Genomic DNA, 7,426 nt, shown 5'->3' with positions numbered 1-7,426 from the left:
GGAAGACCAGTAGTAGTTTCCGATTAACATCTGGAGGCATTTTGTAAACTGTGGACTATCAGAGTGTAGATGAAACACAGAAGATGCATCGGGATTGAATACAACAGTCACCATGCGCACTTTCCTCCACGGGAGTAATGTCTCAAACAATCTACACTTTGATCGTACCCTGGAAGACCAGTAGTAGTTTCCGATGCACCTCTGGTGGCATTCTGTAATCCGTAGACTATCAGAGTGTTGATGAAACACAGTAATTGCATCCGGATTGAATAAAACACTCACCATGCTCACATTCCTCCATGGGAGTAAAATCTCTAAAATTCTACGCTTTGATCGTTCCTTGGAAGACCAGTAGTAGTTTCCGATGAACTTCTGAAGGCTCTCTGTAATCTGTGGACTATCAAGGTGTTGATGAATCACAGAAATTGAATCGGGATTGAATACGACAGTCACCATGCGCACTTTCCTCCATGGGAGGAATGTCTCAAACAGTCTATGCTTTGATCGTTCCCTGGAGACCAGTAGTAGTTTCCGATGCACATCTCGTGGCATTCTGTAATCTGTGGTCTATCAGAGTGTTGATGAAACACTGTAAATGCATCGGGATTGAATACAACAGTCACCATGCGCACTTTCCTCCATGGGAGTAATGTCTCAAAGAGTCTACGTTTGGTCGTTCCCGGGAAGACCAGTAGTAGTTTCCGATGCACATCTCGTGGCATTCTGTAATCTGTGGTCTATCAGAGTGTTGATGAAACACTGTAAATGCATCGGGATTGAATACAACTGTCACCATGCGCCCTTTCCTCCAATCGAGTAATGTAACAAACAGCCTACGCTTTGATCGTTAACTGGAAGACAAGTAGTAGTTTCCGATTAACATCTGGAGGCATTCTGTAATCTGTGGACTATCAGAGTGTTGATGAAACACAGAAATTGCATCGGGATTGAATACAACATTCTCCATGCGCAGTTCCCTCCATAGGAGTAATGTCTCAAACAGTCTACGCTTTGATCGTTCAGTGGAAGGCCAGTAGTAGATTCAACTGCACATCTGGAGGCATTCTGTAATCTGTTGAGTATCAGAGTGTTGATGAAACACAGATATTCCATCGGGATTGAATACAACAGTCACCATGCGCACTTTCCTCCATGGGAGTAATGTCTCAAAGAGTCAACGCTTTGATCGTTCCCAGGAAGACCAGTAGTAGTTTCCGATGCACTTCTCGTGGCATTCTGTAATCTGTGGACTATCAGAGTGTTGATGAAACACAGAAAATGCTTCGGGATTGAATACAACATTCTCCATGCGCAGTTTCCTCCATGGGAGTAATGTCTCAAGCAGTCTACGCTTTGATCGTTCCCTGGAAGACCAGTAGTAGTTTCCGATTAACATCTGGAGGCATCCTGTAATCTGTGGACTATCAGAGTGTTGGTGAAACACAGATATTGCATCGGGATTGAATACAACAGTCACCATGCGTACATTCCTCCATAAAAGTAATGTCTCAAACAGTCTACGCTTTGATGGTCTCCTGGAAGACCAGTAGTAGTTTCCGATTAACATCTGGAGGCATTCTGTAATCTGTGGACTATCAGAGTGTTGATGAAACACAGAAATTGCATCGGGATTGAATACAACATTCTCCATGCGCAGTTCCCTCCATAGGAGTAATGTCTCAAACAGTCTACGCTTTGATCGTTCAGTGGAAGGCCAGTAGTAGATTCAACTGCACATCTGGAGGCATTCTGTAATCTGTTGAGTATCAGAGTGTTGATGAAACACAGAAATTGCATCGGGATTGAATACAACAGTCACCATGCGCACTTTCCTCCATGGGAGTAATGTCTCAAAGAGTCTACGATTTGATCGTTCCCGGGAGGACCAGTAGTAGTTTCCGATGCACTTCTCGTGGCATTCTGTAATCTGTGGACTATCAGAGAGTTGATGAAACACAGAAAATGCATCGGGATTGAATACAACAGTCACCATGCGCACTTTCCTCCATGGGAGTAATGTCTCTAAGAGTTTACGCTTTGATCGTTCCCTGGAAGACCAGTAGTAGTTTCCGATGCACATTTGGAGGCATTCTGTAATCTGTGGAGTATTAGAGTGTTGATAAAACATAGAAATTGCATCGGGATTGAATACAACAGACACTATGCGCACATTCCTCCATGGGAGTAATGTCTCAAAAAGTCTACGCTTTGATCGTTCCCTGGAAGAGCACTAGTAGTTTCCGATGCACATCTGGAGGCATTGTGTAATCTGCGGACTATCAGAGTGTTGATGAAACACAGAAAATACATCGGCATTGAATACAACAGTCACCATGCGCACTTTCCTCCACGCGAGTAATGTCTCAAACAATCTACGCTTTGATCGTTCCCTGGAAGACCAGTAGTAGTTTCCGATGCACATTTGGAGGCATTCTGTGATCTGTGGAGTATCAGAGTGTTGATGAAACACAAAAATTGCATCGGGATTGAATACAACAGTCACCATGCGCACTTTCCTTCATGGGAGTAATGTCCCAAACAGTCTACGCTTTGATCGTTCCCTGGAGGACCAGTAGTAGTTTCCGATTAACATCTGGAGGCATTTTGTAATCTGTGGACTATCAGAGTGTTGATGAAACACAGAAATTGCATCGGGATTGAATGCAACATTCTCCATGCGCAGTTTCCCCCATGGGAGTAATGTCTCAAACAGTCTACGCTTTGATCGTTCCCTGGAAGACCAGTAGTAGTTTCCGATTAACATCTGGAGGCATTCTGTAATCTGTGGACTATCAGAGTGTTGATGAAACACAGAAATTGCATCGGGATTGAATACAACATTCTCCATGCGCAGTTCCCTCCATAGGAGTAATGTCTCAAACAGTCTACGCTTTGATCGTTCAGTGGAAGGCCAGTAGTAGATTCAACTGCACATCTGGAGGCATTCTGTAATCTGTTGAGTATCAGAGTGGTGATGAAACACAGAAATTCCATCGGGATTGAATACAACAGTCACCATGCGCACTTTCCTCCATGGGTGTAATGTCTCAAAGAGTCTACGCTTTGATCATTCCCGGGAATACCAGTAGTAGTTTCCGATGCACTTCTCGTGGCATTCTGTAATCTGTGGACTATCAGAGTGTTGATGAAACACAGAAAATGCATCGGGATTGAATACAACAGTCACCATGCGCACTTTCCTCCATGGGAGTAATGTCTCAAAGAGTTTACGCTTCGATCGTTCCCTGGAAGACCAGTAGTAGTTTCCGATGCACATTTGGAGGCATTCTGTAATTTGTGGAGTATCAGAGTGTTGATAAAACACAGAAATTGCACTGGGATTGAATACAACAGTCACCGTGCGCACTTTCCTTCATGGGAGTAATGTCCCAAACAGTCTACGCTTTGATCGTTCCCTGGAGGACCAGTAGTAGTTTCCGATTAACATCTGGAGGCATTTTGTAAACTGTGGACTATCAGAGTGTTGATGAAACACAGAAATTGCATCGGGATTGAATACAACATTCTCCATGCGCAGTTTCCTCCATGGGAGTAATGTCTCAAGCAGTCTACGCTTTGATCGTTCCCTGGAAGACCAATAGTAGTTTCCGATTAACAACTGGAGGCATTCTGTAATCTGTGGTCTATCAGAGTGTTGGTGAAACACAGAAATTGCATCGGGATTGAATACAGCAGTCACCATGCGTACATTCCTCCATAAATGTAATGTCTCAAACAGTCTACGCTTTGATGGTTTCCTGGAAGACCAGTAGTAGTTTCCGATTCACATGTGTAATCATTCTGTAATCTGTGGACTATCAGAGTGTTGATGGAACAAAGAAAATGCATCGGGATTGAATACAACAGTCACCATGCGCACTTTCCTCCACAGGAGTAATGTCTCAAACAATCTACAATTTGATCGTTCCCTGGAAGACCAGTAGTAGTTTCCGATTCACCTCTGGTGGCATTCTGTAATCTGTAGACTATCAGAGTGTTGATGAAACACAGTAATTGCATCCGGATTGAATAAAACAATCACAATCCTCACTTTCCTCCATGGGAGTAAAGTCTCTAACAGTCTACGCTTTGATCGTTCCCTGGAAGACCAGTAGTAGTTTCCGATGAACTTCTGGAGGCTTTCTGTAATCTGTGGACTATCAAAGTGTTGATGAAACACAGAAATTGCATCGGGATTGAATACGACAGTCACTATGCGCACTTTCCTAAATGGAAGTAATGTGTCAAACAGTCTACACTTTGATCGTTCCCGGGAAGACCAGTAGTAGTTTCCGATAGACATCTCGTGGCATTCTGTAATCTGTGGACTATCAGAGTGTTGATGAAACACAGAAAATGCATCGGGATTGGATACAACAGTCACCTTGCGCACTTTCCTCCAAGGGAGTAATGTCCCAAACAGTCTATGCTTTGATCGTTCCCTGGAGGACCAGTAGTAGTTTCCGATTAACATCTGGAGGCATTTTGTAAACTGTGGACTATCAGAGTGTAGATGAAACACAGAAGACGCATCGGGATTGAATACAACAGTCACCATGCGCACTTTCCTCCACGGGAGTAATGTCTCAAACAATCTACACTTTGATCGTACCCTGGAAGACCAGTAGTAGTTTCCGATGCACCTCTGGTGGCATTCTGTAATCCGTAGACTATCAGAGTGTTGATGAAACACAGTAATTGCATCCGGATTGAATAAAACACTCACCATGCTCACTTTCCTCCATGGGAGTAAAGTCTCTAACAGTCTACGCTTTGATCGTTCCCTGGAAGACCAGTAGTAGTTTCCGATGAACTTCTGAAGGCTTTCTGTAATCTGTGGACTATCAAAGTGTTGATGAATCACAGAAATTGAATCGGGATTGAATACGACAGTCACCATGCGCACTTTCCTCCATGGAAGTAATGTCTCAAACAGTCTACGCTTTGATCGTTCCCTGGAGACCAGTAGTAGTTTCCGATGAACATCTCGTGGCATTCTGTAATCTGTGGTCTATCAGAGTGTTGATGAAACACTGTAAATGCATCGGGATTGAATACAACAGTCACCATGCGCACTTTCCTCCATGGGAGTAATGTCTCAAAGAGTCTACGTTTGGTCGTTCCCGGGTAGACCAGTAGTAGTTTCCGATGCACATCTCGTGGCATTCTGTAATCTGTGGTCTATCAGAGTGTTGATGAAACACTGTAAATGCATCGGGATTGAATACAACTGTCACCATGCGCCCTTTCCTCCATGCGAGTAATGTAACAAACAGCCTACGCTTTGATCGTTAACTGGAAGACCAGTAGTAGTTTCCGATTAACATCTGGAGGCATTCTGTAATCTGTGGACTATCAGAGTGTTGATGAAACACAGAAATTGCATCGGGATTGAATACAACATTCCCCATGCGCAGTTCCCTCCATAGGAGTAATGTCTCAAACAGTCTACGCTTTGATCGTTCAGTGGAAGGCCAGTTGTAGATTCAACTGCACATCTGGAGGCATTCTGTAATTTGTTGAGTATCAGAGTGTTGATGAAACACAGAGATTCCATCGGGATTGAATACAACAGTCACCATGCGCACTTTCCTCCATGGGAGTAATGTCTCAAAGAGTCAACGATTTGATTGTTCCCAGGAAGACCAGTAGTAGTTTCCGATGCACTTCTCGTGGCATTCTGTAATCTGTGGACTATCAGAGTGTTGATGAAACACAGAAAATGCTTCGGGATTGAATACAACAGTCACCATGCGCACTTTCCTCCATGGGAGTAATGACTCAAAGAGTTTACGATTTGATCGTTCCCTGTAAGACCAGTAGTAGTTTCCGATGCACGTTTGGAAGCATTCTGTAATCTGTGGAGTATCAGAGTGTTGATAAAACACAGAAATTGCATCGGGATTGAATACAACAGTCACCATGAGCACTTTCCTTCATGGGAGTAATGTCCCAAACAGTCTACGCTTTGATCGTTCCCTGGAGGACCAGTAGTAGTTTCCGATTAACATCTGGAGGCATTTTGTAAACTGTGGACTATCAGAGTGTTGATGAAACACAGAAATTGCATCGGGATTGAATACAACATTCTCCATGCGCAGTGTCCTCCATGGGAGTAATGTCTCAAGCAGTCTACGCTTTGATCGTTCCCTGGAAGACCAGTAGTAGTTTCCGATTAACATCTGGAGGAATTCTGTAATCTGTGGACTATCAGAGTGTTGGTGAAACACAGAAATTGCATCGGGATTGAATACAACAGTCACCATGCGTACATTCCTCCATAAAAGTAATGTCTCAAACAGTCTACGATTTGATGGTTTCCTGGAAGACCAGTAGTAGTTTCCGATTCACATGTGGAGGCGTTCTGTAATCTGTGGACTATCAGAGTGTTGATGAAACACAGAAAATGCATCGGGATTGAATACAACAGTCACCATGCGCACTTTCCTCCATGGGAGTAATGTCTCAAAGAGTTTACGCTTCGATCGTTCCCTGGAACACCAGTAGTAGTTTCCGATGCACATTTGGCTGCATTCTGTAATTTGTGGAGTATCAGAGTGTTGATAAAACACAGAAATTGCACTGGGATTGAATACAACAGTCAGCATGCGCACTTTCCTTCATGGGAGTAATGTCCCAAACAGTCTACGCTTTGATCGTTCCCTGGAGGACCAGTAGTAGTTTCCGATTAACATCTGGAGGCATTTTGTAAACTGTGGACTATCAGAGTGTTGATGAAACACAGAAATTGCATCAGGATTGAATACAACATTCTCCATGCGCAGTTTCCTCCATGGGAGTAATGTCTCAAGCAGTCTACGCTTTGATCGTTCCCTGGAAGACCAATAGTAGTTTCCGATTAACATCTGGAGGCATTCTGTAATCTGTGGACTATCAGAGTGTTGGTGAAACACAGAAATTGCATCGGGATTGAATACAGCAGTCACCATGCGTACATTCCTCCATAAATGTAATGTCTCAAACAGTCTACGCTTTGATGGTTTCCTGGAAGACCAGTAGTAGTTTCCGATTAACATCTGCAGGCATTTTGTAAACTGTGGACTATCAGAGTGTAGATGAAACACAGAAGATGCATCGGGATTGAATACAACAGTCACCATGCGCACTTTCCTCCACGGGAGTAATGTCTCAAACAATCTACACTTTGATCGTACCCTGGAAGACCAGTAGTAGTTTCCGATGCACCTCTGGTGGCAATCTGTAATCCGTAGACTATCAGAGTGTTGATGAAACACAGTAATTGCATCCGGATTGAATAAGTCACTCACCATGCTCACTTTCCTCCATGGGAGTAAAGTCTCTAACAGTCTACGCTTTGATCGTTCCCTGGAAGACCAGTAGTAGTTTCCGATGAACTTCTGAAGGCTTTCTGTAATCTGTGGACTATCAAAGTGTTGATGAATCA

The sequence above is a fragment of the Schistocerca gregaria genome, unplaced genomic scaffold (genome assembly GCF_023897955.1).
Source record: "Schistocerca gregaria isolate iqSchGreg1 unplaced genomic scaffold, iqSchGreg1.2 ptg000066l, whole genome shotgun sequence".
Lineage (NCBI taxonomy): Eukaryota > Metazoa > Arthropoda > Insecta > Orthoptera > Acrididae > Schistocerca > Schistocerca gregaria.
Note: the sequence above shows the minus strand (reverse complement) of the source record.